We start from the raw sequence: 17,403 nt of genomic DNA, 5'->3' as shown, positions 1-17,403 counted from the left end.
TGTTCTTTATTCACTACAGAGGAAAAGTAAGATCATAAAGTCTCACCTGATTAATGGGACAGTGTCTGAATTTTTATAGATGTCTCCTAATTCCTTCCCGGAGGCCAGAACTAGCAGATACATTTGTTGAAAGGGGATATCATTCATCACATCTCTTGTGGGGTAAGAACTTGCAATTCGATACAGCACAGCCCATCACTTTATTCAAAATTGAACAATGAGCAACAGGATGTCAGTTTATTCTTCTTTATGCAACCTATGATAAATATGGACACATTCATTCAGTGACCACTTTCTGCTGGAGAGTCAGCAAGCGTACAAATGTCTACAGCAATTTATTCGTCTGTGGTTCAAACCATCTTCTCTGAGACACATCCTAACTCCTTCAGTACGATGAACTATTTCAGCTGCTTACTTTGCAAGACAGGACATAGGATATGAGGGGTTAGAATTTGGGGAAAAAAAGAGCTGATTTTGTTACACAGTAGAACCTTGCCATGTACCCAGAAAATCTGAAACATACATCTAAGATTCTGACGATAATGTCAGAAAGGCACACTTATTTGTTTTTAATGTGCTGCCTGGGAAGGTTTCTTAGAACCTAATAATAGTTACTGGGTTCAGAAGAGTGCCTTTAGGGGAAAAGTATATGTAAAAAATAAGGTAAAGGTAAAGGTAAAGGCCCTCCCGTTGATCGTCGATTTGCTCGAGCGGGCCCAGTAACGTCTCCATTGGAGACTTGGTTGTTACTGTGTCTGGCATATCCAATACTCTCGGTAGCTTGCCGGGCTCTCCGAGAGGGGCGGAGGAATCGAACTCGGGTCGGCCATGTTGGCCGCTTGTAAGGCGAACGCCCTACCCGCTGTGCTATCGCTCCAGCCCAATAGATGTGCTATCGCTCCAGCCCAATAGATGTGCTATCGCTCCAGCCCAAAATAATGATTTTCTATTGGTTTTTGGGAGTCGCTGGGGCTATGCCCAGCTGACTCCTGGCTCTGCACTCAGGTCTTACCTGGGAGGGGCTCAGGGGACCGTGCGGGGGCATAATATCATGAGGAGCCGTGCTCAGTCCTGTTCGATCTGATTTTGGCTGTGATTCTGAGGCCGTGAATTAAATAGGAAGGACCCATGACGGCGACTGGGAATTGCTGCTCGCACCCGGTCTGCTTGCAGGGAAGGGGAAGGGGAAGGGGAAGGGGAAGGGGAAGGGGAAGGGGAAGGGGAAAGGGAAGGGGAAGGGGAAGGGGAAGGGGAAGGGGAAGGGGAAGGGGAAGGGAGGCGTGGAACCACCAGTCCCACTACCTGGATGGGAGAGTGCACCACTGCCACCAGGTGGAAGAGGGGAGAATTGCTGCCAGCCAGCCCCCAACAAACAACCCACCGGGCCTCAGGGGCTGCGGGAGAGGCAGGGGGACAGAGAAGGGACCACCAGGACAAAGACAGCTGGAAATGGTGACTCTGGACAAGAGCTTTGTGCCGAAAGGAGGCAAAGGGACACACAGGATAACTCTCAGTACCTGTATCGCAAACCATAATGCCCAAAGGGGGAAGAAACAGAGACAGAGACGAGACAGAGACAGAGACAGAGACAGAGACAGAGACAGAGACAGAGACAGAGAAGGAAAGTGCCTGCCATAGAGACAGTCTGGGGGGAGGGTGGCGGGACAGAAACTGGGGACATTGGTCGTGGGAAATGTAACCTGGCAGAGGGGCTGGCATTGCAATACTGTATGACTGAAACCCAATCAGCAACAACTTTGTAACTGTATCTCAGGGAGATTCGATCATTCCAAAACAACAACAAATTATCCAGAGGGTGGGTCAGAGCAACAGAAAATTTGGTGGGATGCCTTGCAGCGGCAGACTGAGGTTTGATGCCCAGCATCCCACTTGGTCCCCCAAGCACGGCCAGCAGAAACTACTGAGTGCAGAGCCACGAGTACCCCCTGAGCATGTTCCCCCTGAGCACCGCCGACTGTTCACCCTCTGAAAACGCCAAAAAAATGATCGAGTGTCAAAGCTGAGAAACCTTGACCTCCGGACAAATAGATTCATTTAAAATGGGAGTTGGAGGAGAAAATTCTTCCACTAATCTCATTCAAAGTCTGACTTAAATATCTTTCATGTAAGCGTCATCGATGTTTCGCCTCAATAGGACATTTCTGTGGTCTGGATTAGACAGAACAACTGTGCATGTTACTAACAACCAAGCTAGAGGAACTTATTTGTTTCTGCTCTAAGAAGTACTCCCAGCTCAGTATTCCTCCTGCGAGGCCCGAGAGCCTCAAAGTCTGAGCTTTCAACATGCAAAGAAGTGCCCAAACCTAGTGAGTCGTCTCCCAGGGCCCAAAGGAACTTTTTCCAGCTCGCAAGAGTCTCCAAGCTACATTGAAAGGTTTCGATTTGTCCCAAACACAAAGATTTCCATTCGAAAGGACCCGTGCACGCCTGTGTCCACTGCAGTGCTGAGTCCAGACGTGGAAACCACCCAAAGGCCCAACCACGGACCAAGGGATGAAGAAGTTGTGAGACATAGACACACAGTGGGACCCGCTCTGCTCTACGAACAAAATCATGCAGCCTGCAGCCCCATGAATGGAGCCATGAGCATCATGCGCAGTCCAGCCAATCCGAGGGACAGGGGCTGACACGGTGATCTCTCACGGCAGGACTTACAGTGACACAGCCAGGGAGCAAGGAGGGCCAAAGGCAACACGCGGGCAAACTGAGCCCGGCCCTTGGGGGAGGGAGGTGGGTACCCAGTGCTAGATGTGTGTCGGGATGATGTGCACGCAAAGCACCATTAACTGCCTTTCAATCACAGAGGCTCAAACAATCAAATGGGGGGTAAGAAACTACATTGAAACAGTCAAAGTTACAGTTTATTCTTTTTTCTTTTGCTTTTTGGGTCACACCTGGTGATGTCAGCTGCATGCAAGGCAAACGCCCTACCAGCTGTGCTATCGCTCCAGCCCCGCCCCAGTATTCTTAAAGTAAAGGAAGCATCAGATAAAATTTCAAATTTCTAACACAAGACCCAGGTAATGGCTTGTGCTGAGAGGTCCAGTGGAATATAAGAAATGTCTTTTCTTGTTTCTGCCGAGAGGAAGCAGCATCATGAATAGCTGAGGCTTGGCACGACTAGAAGAAGACACAGCAGAAACTGGCTAAACAACGTCTGAAATGCTGGAAACGCTGAAGGACTTTTCTCTAGGTTTCTCCATGAAGAAGGAGGAGGGTGATGCATATTTCAATATATAGGGACTTGAGGATTAGTCATAGCACTAATTAAGTACTAGCTTACATTAACAGTTTTAGTTTCATGCTTAATTAACATGATTGGAGCTCATAGCATTATCCCAGAATGAAGAATAATATTTTTTAATTATTTTTTATTTTTTAGGAATAATACTCATACTGTCAATATCACTAAGAATAAACAGGAAGGCTGTTTGTCTTGGCAGGCATTGTGTTCAATGGAAGGTAAAAGACGTAGGTAAAACAGAAAAACAACTTTAAGTTAAGGGATGATTTGTAGTTCTCCAAAATTACATGTTTCCAAATAAAGAAGGCTAAACTCTTTAAAGTCAGAAATGTTATCCTTGTCACTGTATCGCTGTCATCCCGTTGTTCATGAATTTGCTTGAGTGGGCACCAGTAATGTCTCTCTTCATCCGTGTCATGTGCTATTGTAGCCCGATGGCATATTGGGGGCTCTTTCAGGGTCAGGGGAATGAGGACCATCATTGTTACTATTTTTGTCATATCGAGTACGCCACGGGGTAGCTTGGCAGGCTCTGCTCTGCAGGCGGGATACTCTCGGTACCTTGCCGGGCTCTCCGAGAGGGATGGAGGCTTTTGGGGCAGCCTCTAATCACCTTTACAGGTGAAAGAAATAAATCAAGTGAAATACTTTAGATAAAGGTAAAGGTAAAGGCCCTCCCGTTGATCGTCGATTTGCTCGAGCGGGCCCAGTAACGTCTCCATTGGAGACTTTGTTGTTACTGTGTCTGGCATATCGAATACTCTCAGTAGCTTGCCGGGCTCTCCGAGAGGGGCGGAGGAATCGAACTCGGGTCGGCCATGTTGGCCGCTTGTAAGGTGAACGCCCTACCCGCTGTGCTATCGCTCCAGCCCTTTAGATAAAATGTCAGAATACATTATATAATCCCTTTAATAAATGGTTCTCGGCAGCTCCGGCCGAAACTCACGCATGACTGAAGACCCACAGAACAAGATAAGCGGAACTCTCTGAGACCTTGGACTCCAGGCTCAACGGACCCAGGGACAGAGGTTCTCTGCTTGCTCCCACCAACCGCAGGTGACAAAGGGATTATAATCAGGAGCCCCACCATACCCTGCCTGTCTGCTTCCACCAACCACCCAAGACCCAGGGATCGGAATGCGCACAGAAGACCCACCCTACCCCTACCGGGACCATATAAATACCCCACTGGCAGACCTCCACTACTGACACTACCTCTACTACCCAGCCGTCGCCACACTCCAGGACACTTTCCGGACCCGCGCGGCCGCTTCGCGGCCACGGGACCCATCATAAGACACTAAACACCCATCTTCCGGAATTGCCGTACAATATCTGATAGGGTTCAAATATGGTAACACCTACAAGGGCGATTAGAGGTCGCCCCAAAAACCTTAGGTTATGACAGGCCCTAGAGGTCATTCAGGTCCAGCTCCATATGGGGCTTTGAGAGTATGACCAAAGCATCGGTAACTCCTCACCTATACTCACTGGGAGACCTGGTCTAGGTTCGGTGACATTAGACTGCCATCCTTGAACCTCAGTGGAGAGGTCCCTATCCCATGACCCTGATCATGCCGTTCACTCTGAAGGTGGAAAGAATCAAAGCCTGGGTCCATGCTTCACATGTGAAAACTGCCTCCCCCCTTGAAGACAGGACGACAACGGCCAGTGGTGTGTCCTGCCAACTGGAGCCTCTCCCTCCAAGATAAAACTGAAGAAAGTGATTGAAGGGATCCTAGGGAGTGGCACGGGTTATTCTCTGCTTCTGTTTGCTCAGCTGTGAAGCAAACTCACTCTGAGCCCAAATTTTGGCACTGGGTACTTTCTGCCACTATGACGGGTAGAATTATAGCCAATGACACCCAGGAAAGATGGAGACTGCACAGTTTCACCTTGGTCTGTACCAGTTATGGCCCATCCTGGGACTTGTGTTTGTTTAGGGACCTATAACTTGTAAGATTCCCCCTGCTGAGCCGATTTTAACCCAGAAATATAGGATAGACTCCCAGCAATTGTACCAAGGGTCAGCTAGAAGACTTGGTTTGTTTGCACATATGACCTGCTAACGTCTGGCTTGTCCCCTTCCTATCTCATTGACTCCGGTACAGGCATATTGTTATGGAAGGGGAGCTGGGAAGGTCAACTTCTCACCCTGATCCCACCCCTCATGGGACCCCTAGTGCTCCTGCTTCTGTTCCTGACTGTGGGCCCCTGTTTCCTGGATGAGTTGGTGGCATGGAGTTTGTGAAAGAACGTGTCAGTACCATTCAGCTTAAGGTACTCAGAAAAGTATTTCCCTCTGAAACAATTGTAGGGGTCAAGATTGACCCTGCTCAACCACGGGCATAAAAGAAAAGGGAGGAATGAGAGACAGAGAAGCAAAGGCAGCGCCATGACAGGCTCTTACAGAAGCCAGAAAAAGCTGGGCGTAGGTTTCAGTTCTGGAATTCCTGCGAATTGGGCACAGATACCTGGAACTGAGTCATGATTTCCCTGAAGCGAGATAGCCTGGGTGAGGTCAATGATGGGTTACCAATCAGGTGCAGGTAGGGAAGCTTCCCTATGTAACTCCAACTTATACCCAATCAGCTAAGTACAAGTAGTGAGAAACCCCTCAGACTGCAGCTGAAATGGTAGTCTGCGGAAAGTCCCTGTTCCATGATGCTATGGGAGAAAAGTCCTTCAGTTTTGAGACTCGGGGCCACTCGTTCTGAGAAGGCTGCCACTGTGTCGGTGAGCTTGATGAGGGCCCTAGCTTGAGCTAGCCGAGCTAGCTAATAAAAACCCTTTGCTTATTGTATCGCAACTTGTCTTCGTGTGAGTGCTCTGGGGAGATCTCGGCCCGGTTTGACACCACCAACAATGAAAATTACACCCACAACACTAACACAACAGCACAACCACGAGCAACACAGATACAACCACCAGCACTGACGACACTGTCACACCCACAAGCACAGCAAACTCAACAGGAAAGCCAGGAAGAATGCCCAGCCACTGGCATACCTGTGAAACCAAGAATCAGCCTAATGAATGCGAGCACCAAAAAGGAAGGAAAACCCACCCCCACACGCCAAGAAACCAGAAGCAATTTTACCGTGTCTTGCCAAGAAAGCGATTGGGCCATTACTTGTCTTCAGTGGGAAAAATCCGTGCATGGGGCTGTAAAGGCACTAGATATGGCCCCACATCCATCCTAGGGGGTCTCTCTCCTTGGCTTGTATGTCTGTCTGAGGCAGGGGAGCCCCAACCCCAATTCCAGAAATTCTGGGCCAGCCAGGCCAGCTGAGCCCACCCTGAGCCCTGAGCACTGAGTACCGAGTGTGGCCGGGCCAGCTGAGCCCAGCCCTGAGCACGGAGTACCGAGTGTTTGGGGGCTCCAGCCCTGCTGAGACTCCGGAGCCTGGTCAGCTGTGGGTGGGCGTGTCTGTGCCTTCAGTCCTGCACCCATGGATGAGGATGCTGCGGGTGCTTTCTCGGGGTGTCCGACCCGGCAGTGGCCTCAGAGTCCATGGCGCGGGACCTCTGTGCCCCCGGGTAGGGGGCAGATGGCGGCTGTCTCCACCTCAGCGTGCCCCCGCACACCTGGAGGAGATGCCCGCGCAGGCGCGTTCACTGCCCCCTGAACATCGTGTCCACACACCGTCTGTGCGTCCACCAGCAGGAGCCTTCAGTGGCCGCTGTCCACGCTGCGGGCCTTTTTCCTCCTGCTAGGGCCCAGCAGGGGCGCTGAGCCGGGAACAGCGCCTGCCCTTCAGCCAAGTGGCTCCCCCTTCCCATCAATGCCAAGATATTCCTGTTCCACTGAGCAGCTGCTCAGGTTTGGGGGGGCAGGTTGGGCTGCGTGACTGGTCTGCAGGAAACTCAGCATTAAATGACCTTGCAAACGCCCCGCATCCAGGCTGCAAAGCGGGAAGAGGCTGCAGCTGGGAAGAGTTAGGCTGTTCTTCCGGTGCCAGGGGTTGTACCACCCCAGCGCGGGCTGACGGGGAAGGGGATGGGTGCGCCCTCTGCCCTGCACCCCCGTCGATGGCTGCCCTTCCCCACCGCACCCAGCATCCGCATGAACCTTCTCACAACGTCCATGATGGTTGTGGAACACTGGGAACCCACGTCAGACTCTGCACTGGGTGCTCCTGGCATGTGTGCTTAAGGCGATTGCTTCAGAGATGGTTACCTACCCTACACGCTCTTCTCTATAATCACACACAATAGTAGAGAATTTGATTGTCTAGTATTCACAGCAGGTTTATCCTTTTGTAGCCAAAATGATGGTGACCCTTCCTTCCTTCCTTCCTTCCTTCCTGCCTGCCTGCCTGCCTTCCTTCCTTCCTTTCTTTCTTTCCTTTTTCTTTCTTTCTGTCTTCCTTCCTTCCTTCCTTCTTTTCTTCCTTTCTTTCGTACTTTTTTAGTCATGGTGAATTGCAAAGTTACTCATCATTGAATTTCAGGCATAGGATATTCCATTCCAGTCCCACCAGTGCTCACATGCCTCCACCAGTGTCCCCAGTTTACGTCCTGAGCCTGTCTCTCGTGGACGCACTGTCTGCCTCTTTTCAGCACTGCATTCTGCTCCAAGTGACCGCTGCCCCCGCCAATGGCCTATTGTAGCCTGTTCTCCCCTGCCCCAGCCCCTACAACTAGCAAGTTTTCTGCTGGAGACTGGTTCTCATTCTCTGTTTCGGTTGCCTTGTGTTATTCCCCGACTCTGTTTCTTCATATCCTGCACGGTAGGAAGACCATTCATGTCTGTGCTTCTTCCTCTGACGCATTTCACTTTGCCTGAAACTCTCCAGAACCACTGATGTGGTAGCACATGACATGACTTCATCTTTCCTATGACTGAGTAGTATTCCACTGTGTATCAGGGTTCCTCGATCCACTCATCGGCTCTTGGGCACTTGGGTTGGTTCCACATTTTGGCTCCTGTGAGTGACTAGTGCTGCAATGAACACAGGAGCGTAGAAGTCTTTTCTGCATTGTGGTTTTGGACCCCAGTATATAACCTACTGCTGGGTCATATGGAAGTGCAATTCCTAGTTGATTGAGAAAGGTCCCTGTTGTCTCCCTGAAAGCCCGGGCCAGTAGACACTGCCCCAGCAGTGAGCACGAGGCTTCCTGTCCCCGCATCCACACCAGCACTGCTTGTTCTGGTTGGTTTGCTTGTTTTTGGCTTTCAGGGTTACACCTGGAGATGCAAGGAATAACCTACATCGGCACTCAGGAATTACTGCTCCTGGTGGTGCTCGGGTTATTCCTGGCTCTACACTCAGGAATTACTCCTGGCGGTGCTCGGAGGACCACATGGTTGTGCAGGGGATTAAACCCTGGTCGGCCAACGCCCTCCCCTGTGCTGTCGTTCCAGGCCCGGTTGCTCTCGTTCTTCTGGATGTGTGCCAGTCTCTTGGCATCAGATGACATCTTGTTTTGAGTGGCATCTCCCTGATCATGAGCAATGTTGAGCATTTTCTCACACGCCTTTTGGCTGGTTGTATTTCTTCTTTGAGGAAGTTTCTGCTCATCTCTTCTCTCCAGTTTTTGATGAGGTTGGATTTCTTTTTTCTTGTAAAGTTCTACCAGTGCCTTATATAACTTGGAGATTGATTCTAAGTCAGATGAATGGTTTCCACTTGTCATTGGGCCATTTATTTTTCTTAAATTTTTATTAGTGAAACACCATGAGGTACAGTTGTAGACTTACAAAGTTGTGTGCTTGGGTTTCAGTTATACAATGATCGAATACCCATCCCTCCACCAGTGCCCATACTCCAACACCACCAGTCCCAGTATCCCTCCCTCCCCCGTCCCCCCAACCCACTCCACCTCTGTGGCAGGGCATTCCCTTTTGTTATCTTTCTCATTTTGAGTGCCATGGTTTGCAAAAGAGGCATTGAGTGGCAATCTTGTTCGATCCATAATCTACTCTCATCACGCATTTTCAGTGGGCCATTTTTGTATTCTGGTCATTGTTTCTTTTGCAGTTCAGAAGCTTCTAAATGTATGTATGTACGTACGTATGTATGTATGTATGTATTTAGCTTTTTGGGTCACACGTGGCGATGCTCAGGGGCTACTCCTGGCTCTGCGTGCAGGGATTACTCCTAGCAGTTCTCGGGGAAATATATAGGATGCTGCGGATCAAAGTCCGGTCAGCCATATGCAAGGAAAGCAGCCTATCCCTCCGCTCTGGCCCTAAGGTTCTGAATTTCATGTAGTCCCAATTGTTTCTCTTGATTTGTTTGGTGTGGCCAGTGGTCTTGCCTCATTGAGGATGCCGCTAACTTCAATATAACGGAGATTTCTGCTAATCTTTTCCTCTATATACCTTATGGATTCAGGTCTGATATCCAGGTCTTTAATTCCTATTGATTTTATTTTGTGCACGGCATTAGAAATGGGTGAGTTCATATTTTGACAGTGACTGCCAGCTTTTCCAGTACCACGAGTTTTAGAAGGTTTTCCTTGCTCCGCTTTATGTAACATAGAGTTTAAACATCAGGAAATGAGCGTTTATATAAGTTTATATGAGTGTTTACAAAATAACATTTTATTGTTATCCTATAACTATGAATAATTAGCCCACTATATATTTCCTGTGTGTATGCATACAGCAGGTAGGTTGACATATATATTTAGCACATACTGATAGAGATACGCAGAGATGTGTTACTTGAAGGCTTTAGTCTTCTCTCTGTAGAGAGAAACAACGGTCCTCAGACTCACATGAAATATAAGAGGCACTAGAGAGAGAGTATAGCACGGATGGAGGGTGCTCGCCTGTTCCAGTCTCACATCATACACGGCCCCCTGGCACTGCCAGGAGTGATACCTGAGCACAGAGCCAAGAGTCAGTCCTCAGAAGGGCCCATAATAAAAATAACATAAAAAATAAGTGCCATATTGCTTAGACTTTGTTGCTGTCTTCACCCATGCTAAACACATCACATTGTCACAAACAGTGTTTGAGCTGGAGAGGGCAGGGTGTCACTCACTCAAGGGATTGGGTCATTGTAGCTTTGGACCATGGCTGGAATTGACAGAGACACTTTGCTTGTTGCAAAACACCCACACCGTCATCCTTCCCTACTAGAAAAAGGTACAACGGCAAGACACACTGAAGTTTGTTATCCGCAAAGGGAAATAGGGTCAACTTGTATTCTTCAACGGGAGGGACCCCAACACGGATGCAAACAAAAACTCCCAGCCGCGTGCGGTGCGCCCCTCAGCAACATCTCAGGCCTGGATTCCCTGGCTGGCCGCCAGCTCCCCCGATGAGCCCCGAGTGTCCACTGAAGCCCGTTCCCATAAGGCCTCACCCACGCCCCGACCCCCCAGAGGGTGGGGAGCCCGGGGAGGCTCAACTCTGCGGGCCCCCACGTCCAGGCACCTCGTGGCCGTGCCCAAGCCCACCCGCCCTCCGCTCTGTGCTCCCGACGGTCCCATGTACGCACATGGTGGGGGGTGCGGGGAGGTTCCACCACGCAGAATCCCCGAGCCCCGAGTCCTAGGTCACGCGCCACGTCACTAAGAGTATGCCGGAAGGAACACTGGTTCCTAGGGACATGCCGCACCTGCACCCTCCAGCCTGGACGCTAGTTGCCAAAACAGGACTTGAATTCCTCCTACAGACCAGGCCCAGCTTGGTGCCCTGCGCCTGCGGCTGCCCGCTGGCTCTTGCTCCGCAGGCCCGCACCTACCCACAGCTTGATCACCCCCTTTCTGACCCCTCCGCCCACGGTGATTGCCCCCACCTCTGAGGGGGTGGCAGAGACCTGCTGCAGCGGGAATGGGGACCCCAGGATACAAAAAGGGGACCAGGGCTCAGGGAAATGGGATGAACCAGAGGGAGGCAGGCCCAAGGGGGGCGTGGCAGCCCAGAAGAGGGGGCGTGGCAGCCCCAGGACAGAATGAGGTGGACCCTAAACCATATCAGGACCCAGAGAGATCACAGAGGGTCCCGTGAAATTCCCTCTATGCTGCGGTCCCCTGAATATCTCCGGGGGCAGTGGCCGGTACTGCCCAAACCCTGCCCAAAATCCTAAGAGGGAATCCAAGGGACCCGACTTCAAGGACTCCCGTCTTAAACATGCCTATCCGTTGGGCGCACCCTGCACTGCTCGAAGGATGCAAAGAGTGCGCAGAGGCGGCCGCAGAGCGTGAGGGCACAAAGTTCCTAGTGGGAAGTGGAAGGCCCAGCACGTGCAGGACCAACGGGTCGAAGCCTGACCCGGTACCAGGTGTGTGGGGCTCCCGGGGAAGATTCCAATTCAGTGGGACCCCTCGCCTGGGCGCTCTGTGCACGAGCCCAAGCCCACACGCCCTCTGCTCTGTGCGCCCGACCGTACCATGCGCGCACATGGCAGGGGGGGCATGGGGAGGTTCCACTGCGCGGGACCCCCGTACCCGGAGTTCTGAGGCCACGCCCTACATCACTAAGGGTATCCAGGAAGGAACGCTGGTTCCTAGGGACGCGCCGCACTGGCACACTCCCACTGGGACGCTAGTCTTGGACGCTAATCGGCAACACGGGACGGGACGTGAATTCCTCCGTCAGACCAGACGCAGCTTGGTTCCCAGCACCTGGGGCTGCCCGCTGACTGTTCCGCGACAGACCCGCACCTGTCCGCAGCTCGATCACCCCCTTTGAGACCCTTCCGCCCACGGTGAGTGCCCAAGGGGGGGACAGAGACCTGGGGCTGCGGGGATGGGGGAGCAGGGGTCAGGGAAATGGGGCCAGCCTGAGGGAGGGAGGCCCCAGGGGAGGGGGTGTGGTAGCCCCTGGACAGAAGGAGGGAAGCCAAGGGAGGAGGGTGGGGAGCCACAAGGGAGGAGGGTGGGAAGCCCCTAGAAAAATGATGGGAATTGCCAGACAGAATGGGGAACAGTGAGGGAGGAAGTTGAGAGTCCCCAGGGAGGAGGGTGAGAGACCAGAGGGAAGACTCCAAGGAGTCCCTAGGGAGGAGAGTGGGAGTCTCGAATGAGAAAGGAGGGAAACCCTAGGGTAGGTAGGTGGGATTCCAGAGGGGAGAGTCCAAGGAGCCCCTAGGAAGGAGGGTGAGAGTTCGAGGGAGGAGGATGTGGAGCCCCTAGGAAGGAGGGCAGGAGTCCAGAGGGAAGACGCCAAGGAGTCTCTAGGGAGGAGGGTGGGAGTCCAAGAGGGGGGTAGAGAAGCCCCTATGGAGGAGGGTGGGAGTCTCCAGGGAGGAGGGTGGGAAATCCCAAGGGAGGAAGGTGGGAGTCCAGAGGGAGGAGTCCAGGGAGCCCGTAGGGAGGAGGATGGGAGTCCCCAGATAGGAGGTGTCTTCTGGGCTGACAGCACTAGACTTGCATGACCCGAACTCGCTTCCGGGCTCCAGAGATGGGCCCCCAGACCCACCAGGAGGGACCCCTGAGGAAGACCTGGAGTCAGCCCTGGGCACCATGGGGCGTGGCCCCAAAGTTGACCAAACAATAAAATGGTTTTTGTGTGACCCCTGGGGACCCCAAAGGTGCAGAAAGGGCCCCAATGGCAGGGAGGGGGTGTGCGTCTCTGGGCTGCCAGGGTCTGAGTGTGGCCTGTGATCTGCAGAGCCCTGACCCGGGATGACGCGGAGACCGTGCGACATGTGGTTCTACCAGGACCTGGGGACGCCGCGACCAGCCCAGGCGCCATGCACACGGGGCTACGGTGGGCCCAGCTCTGTGGGGCATCCTCAGCCCCACGCCCCTTATCCCTACAATCCAGGGCCTTATGTCCACGGCCCGCCGACTTACTACCCATGGCCGGGGCCCAGTGGCCAGCCCACAGGGGCCTATGGACATGGCTACTATGACCAGCGGGCTCGCCGCCAGGGTCCCCAGTTAGTACCCTCTGACCAGCATGGATGGCCCGTTCGAAAGGAGGAAGACTGGTGTGAGGCTGTGGTCTACTGTCCACGGAAAGCCCCCTGCTTCCAGAGGGGCACGCATCACTGTCAGGCCCTGCTAGGCCACAAGACCCCTCATGGCCGGGCGGTGACCCCCGCCCCAGCCCAGAAGGGGGCCCCAGTGCCCCAGAAGGAGGCCCCTCCGCCTCCGCTCCCGGTGGCAGTGCCCGCCCCAGCTGCACCCGCAGTCATAGGGTGGCCACAAGCCCCTGACGATGGCCAGGTTGTGTTCACCAAGGACACACAGGCCTGTCTCAGTGACGTGGAATCGATGGAAGTTGTGTCCTGCGGGAGCAGCATTCAGTCCATGGATGCGGAATCCCAAGGGGAACCACTCAGCGACATGGAGGTGGATCCACCCAGTGTCCCCATGACCCAGCCACGCGCTGCGATGGCCGCACCCCAGGGCCAGGCGACCCACGTCCAGGCCGCAGGGATAACACAGCAGCGCTCGAAGAGGAAGAGAAACAACCGTGCGAAGCTACAAGGCCCACAAAGTAAGAGACACCAGCCGGGCGCTGGACCGGGCCCCAATGTCACCCAGGGCGCCCCTGTGCCTGTGCCTGCCATGCAGCTCCCTTCGGCGCCGAAGCCCGTGCCCCCCAATGTTCCGGGACCAGGTGGCACCCAAGGTGCCCCTGCACGCATGCCAGCCTTCCGATTTGCACCTCCGCGGCAGCTCGGGCCTCCCAACGTGCCGGGGCTAAGTGGTCCCCAGGGCGGACCAGTGTTCCACTTTGCACCCCCGAGGCAGCTTGTGCCTCCCAAGGCACCAGGGCCACGCGGTACCCAGGGGCCACCTGTGCCTGCACCCGCCATCCAGATCCCACAGGTGTCGCACCCTGTGCCCAGCTATGTGCCCGCACCCCAGCAGGGCTTGAAAAGTGCTGCCACCCAGCAGGGCGGGTACCAGCGGCCACTTGTGGCTCCTGCTACTCTGAAGCCTAGGCCCGCAGTCCAGCAGGGCTCAGCCAGTGGTGCCACCCGGCTGATGTGGTACCAGCAGCCACTTGTGGCGGCCCCCAACCAGGTCCCACCAGCATGGCATCCTGTGCCCCCCCATGTGCCCGCACCCCCACAGGGCTCGAAAAGGAGTGCCACCCAACACGCACAACACCAGCAGGCACTTATCAATCATGCCAACCAGGTCCCACCTGCGTGGCACCGTGTGCCCCCTCGCGTGACCCAGCAGGGCTCGAGCGCCAGTGTCACCCAGCTGGTGTGGCACCAGCGGTCACTTGTTGCCCCCTATGGGCAGCAGCGTCAGGGTGCCCCAGCCCGGAAGCTTAGGCGATAGGGGTCCCAGAGCTCAGGGGCTGCGGTCCTATGGGGCCCTTATGGCCCGAGGCCTCACGGTCAGACACCCCCACTCAGACACCCTGGGGCCCCCCTGTCTGAAAGGTTTCTCAGCACCTCCCATTACCATCCATATTGTTCCACAAATGACTTGGATCAACTGCTCTGTATGAGTCACACGATATAATCTGTTCTTTACCTTAGAATATATGATAGCATATTTTTTTCTCTAAAATAAAGTTGTTGCAACGTGTGTGGAGCCTGCACTGTGCTTTTCTCTCCGAGCAGGTGAGCGGGCATCGCCCCGTCGGGGTGAGGAAGGGCAAGGAGGAGCCGGTTGCTCTGCAGTGCTCCCCATTCTGAGCGCTGAGAAGCTCAGCGCGTCTCCCTGCTCCTCCATGCTGAGGGTACTTGCCCCTTGGTGGTAGCCTCAGCTCTACTCAGCCCCGTCCCAGGCCAGGCTCCTCCCCCATCTTAAGCACCACTGTGCTCTCCAGCCAAGCAGCAGAATGGCTGAGGACCAGGGGGAGAGACGGGGCGGGGGCTTGGTGGAGGCACCCGCATGGCAGAGACAGCCCTGGGCTCACTCCCCGTGAGCCCCAAATCCAAACACCTCCAACACTGGGATTGAGACATCGGGGGCGAGGCCAGAGACTGAGGATAGTGGGCGGGCATTGGTCTGGCACAAGGCCCACCCATGTTCCACCCCGTACCTGCCCCCAGCCCCCAGGAGTAACTCCCGAGAGAACAGTCAGAGGTGACCTTGAGCAACACCGGGGCTGGTGCCAAACTTGAAAGTACTTCGATCAACTCCTAGGGGAGGGGGTGGGAGGGATCAATAGCTCTGTTAAAGCCTCTAGGCCGCAGGCAGCAGACCCCAGGGCCGCCCGCCTCTCCCCGAGGACTGCACAGATTTTTGCTCACCGTCAGCAGCCCCCACTGCAGGGGCCGGGCTGACTGGGACCCGGGAGCCGGATTCGGCGTGAAGAAATCAAACCCAGGGGCTGGGAGGGACTCAAGGGGGTGACTGAGCACGGCACAGCCACGGCTCATCCTGACCCTGACGGAACCTGAGCGACACCTGCGGACGGGACACTTGCCTCCTCCTGAAGCGGCCGGCTCCTCTGGGACAAGTGGAAGGTGGGCCATGGTCCTGCCCTCCGGGAGCCGGGCAGAGACACGGCTCTGAGGTGGGGTCACACAGGAAGGGGCATGGGCTCAGACGTGGGCTCACACAATTAGGGACACGGGGGCTCTGAGGTGGGCTCACACAGGGAGGGCTATAGCGCTCTGAGGAAGGGTCACACAGGGACGACACGGGGCTCTGAGGGAGGGTCACACAGGGAAATACAGGGAACTCTGAGGAGTCAAACAAGTAGGGACATGGTGCTCTGACATACAGTCACAGGGAAGGGATTGGGGCTCTGAGGAGAGCTCACACAAGTAGGTTCTCGGACCTCTGGGGGGGTGTCACAGGGTTCTAGGGAGGGGTCACAAAATTAGGTGTACGCACCTCTGAGATTGGGTCACACAGGGGTAACGGGATGGACAGGAGGCTCCGAGGAAGGGTAACACATGGAGGTACACATGCCTCTTAAGAGGTGTCACATAAGTAGGTACATGGCACTCTGAACCTACTTATGACCACTCCTCATAAGAGTGGTCATAAAGGGATACAAAGCTGAGGATCACAAAGGGATGGTCACGGGGGGACACAAAGGGACACAAAGGAGGGACACAAAGGGACACAAAGGAGGGACACAAAGTAGAGGGTCACAAGCAGATGGTCACGGGCTGTCACAGGGTAGGGCCACAGGGCTCTTACGTGGGTCACACAAGTAGGGTCCAGCACTCAGAGGAGAGGTCACAGAGGGAGAGACAAGGGGTTCTGAGAACAGGTCGCATAAGTAGAAATACGGGGCTCTGAGGTGTGGTGACAGGGGAGGGACACAGAGCTCTGAAATATGGTCACAGAGGACAAACCTGGGCTTCTGGGGAGGGGTCACACAAGGACGGTCACGGAGTCTGAGAAGAGGTCACATGGGCAAGGACACAGGCTCTGAGAAGGTGTCACACAGGCAGGGACATGAGACTCTGAGAAAGAGGGACACGGGGCTTTCAACAGGGGTCAAACGGGCAGGGACAGGGGTTCGGAGGTGAGGTCACACAAGTATGGGCACGGGTCTCTGAAGAGGGGGCACATAGGGAGGGACATGGGATCTGAAGTGGGGGTCACACAAGCAGGGACACAGGGCTCTAAGATGGAATCACCCGGCAAGGAAGACAAATGGGTGGGGGGGGTCACATGATGTGTACATGGGGCTCTGAGGTTGGAGGGTTTATGAGTAGAGTAAGAGGCTCTCAGTTGAAGTCACACAATCAGGGACTCGGGGCTCTGAGCAAGGGTCACACAAGCAGGAAGAGAGGGCTCTGGGGACAGGTCACAGGGCCAGGGCCAGGGTTTCTGAGGAAGGATCACACTAGCAGGGTTATCCGACTCAGTGGGGGTCAGTTGTCAGGGAAACAGGTAGCCTCACAGAACAGATCCATCGGACATTTGTGGGTCAGACAAGCAGGAATGTGATTCTCTGAAGTAGGGACCCTCAAGCAGGGTTCATGGCTCTGAAGTGTAGTCGCACATGAAGGGTCATGGGAATCTGAGGTGTGGTCACACAGGCAGGGACACGGGCTTTTGAGATGGGCTCAAGTTTGGAGGGACACAGGGCTCTGAGGAAGGTTCACACACACTGGAACATAGGGCTCTGAGTTTGGATCACATGGTTGGGGACTCATGATCTGTGGAGGGGGCACACAGGTAAGAACAAGGGTCTCTGAGGGGTGGTCACATGTGTGGGACATAGGCCACTGACATCAGCTCTGACACAGAGATCTAAGTTGAGATCACACAGGCAGGGACACAGAACACAGGGTAGG

This window comes from Sorex fumeus, unplaced genomic scaffold, assembly GCF_029834395.1.
Source record: "Sorex fumeus unplaced genomic scaffold, SorFum_2.1 ptg000250l, whole genome shotgun sequence".
NCBI classification, from domain to species: domain Eukaryota; kingdom Metazoa; phylum Chordata; class Mammalia; order Eulipotyphla; family Soricidae; genus Sorex; species Sorex fumeus.
This window is presented reverse-complemented; position numbering follows the sequence as displayed.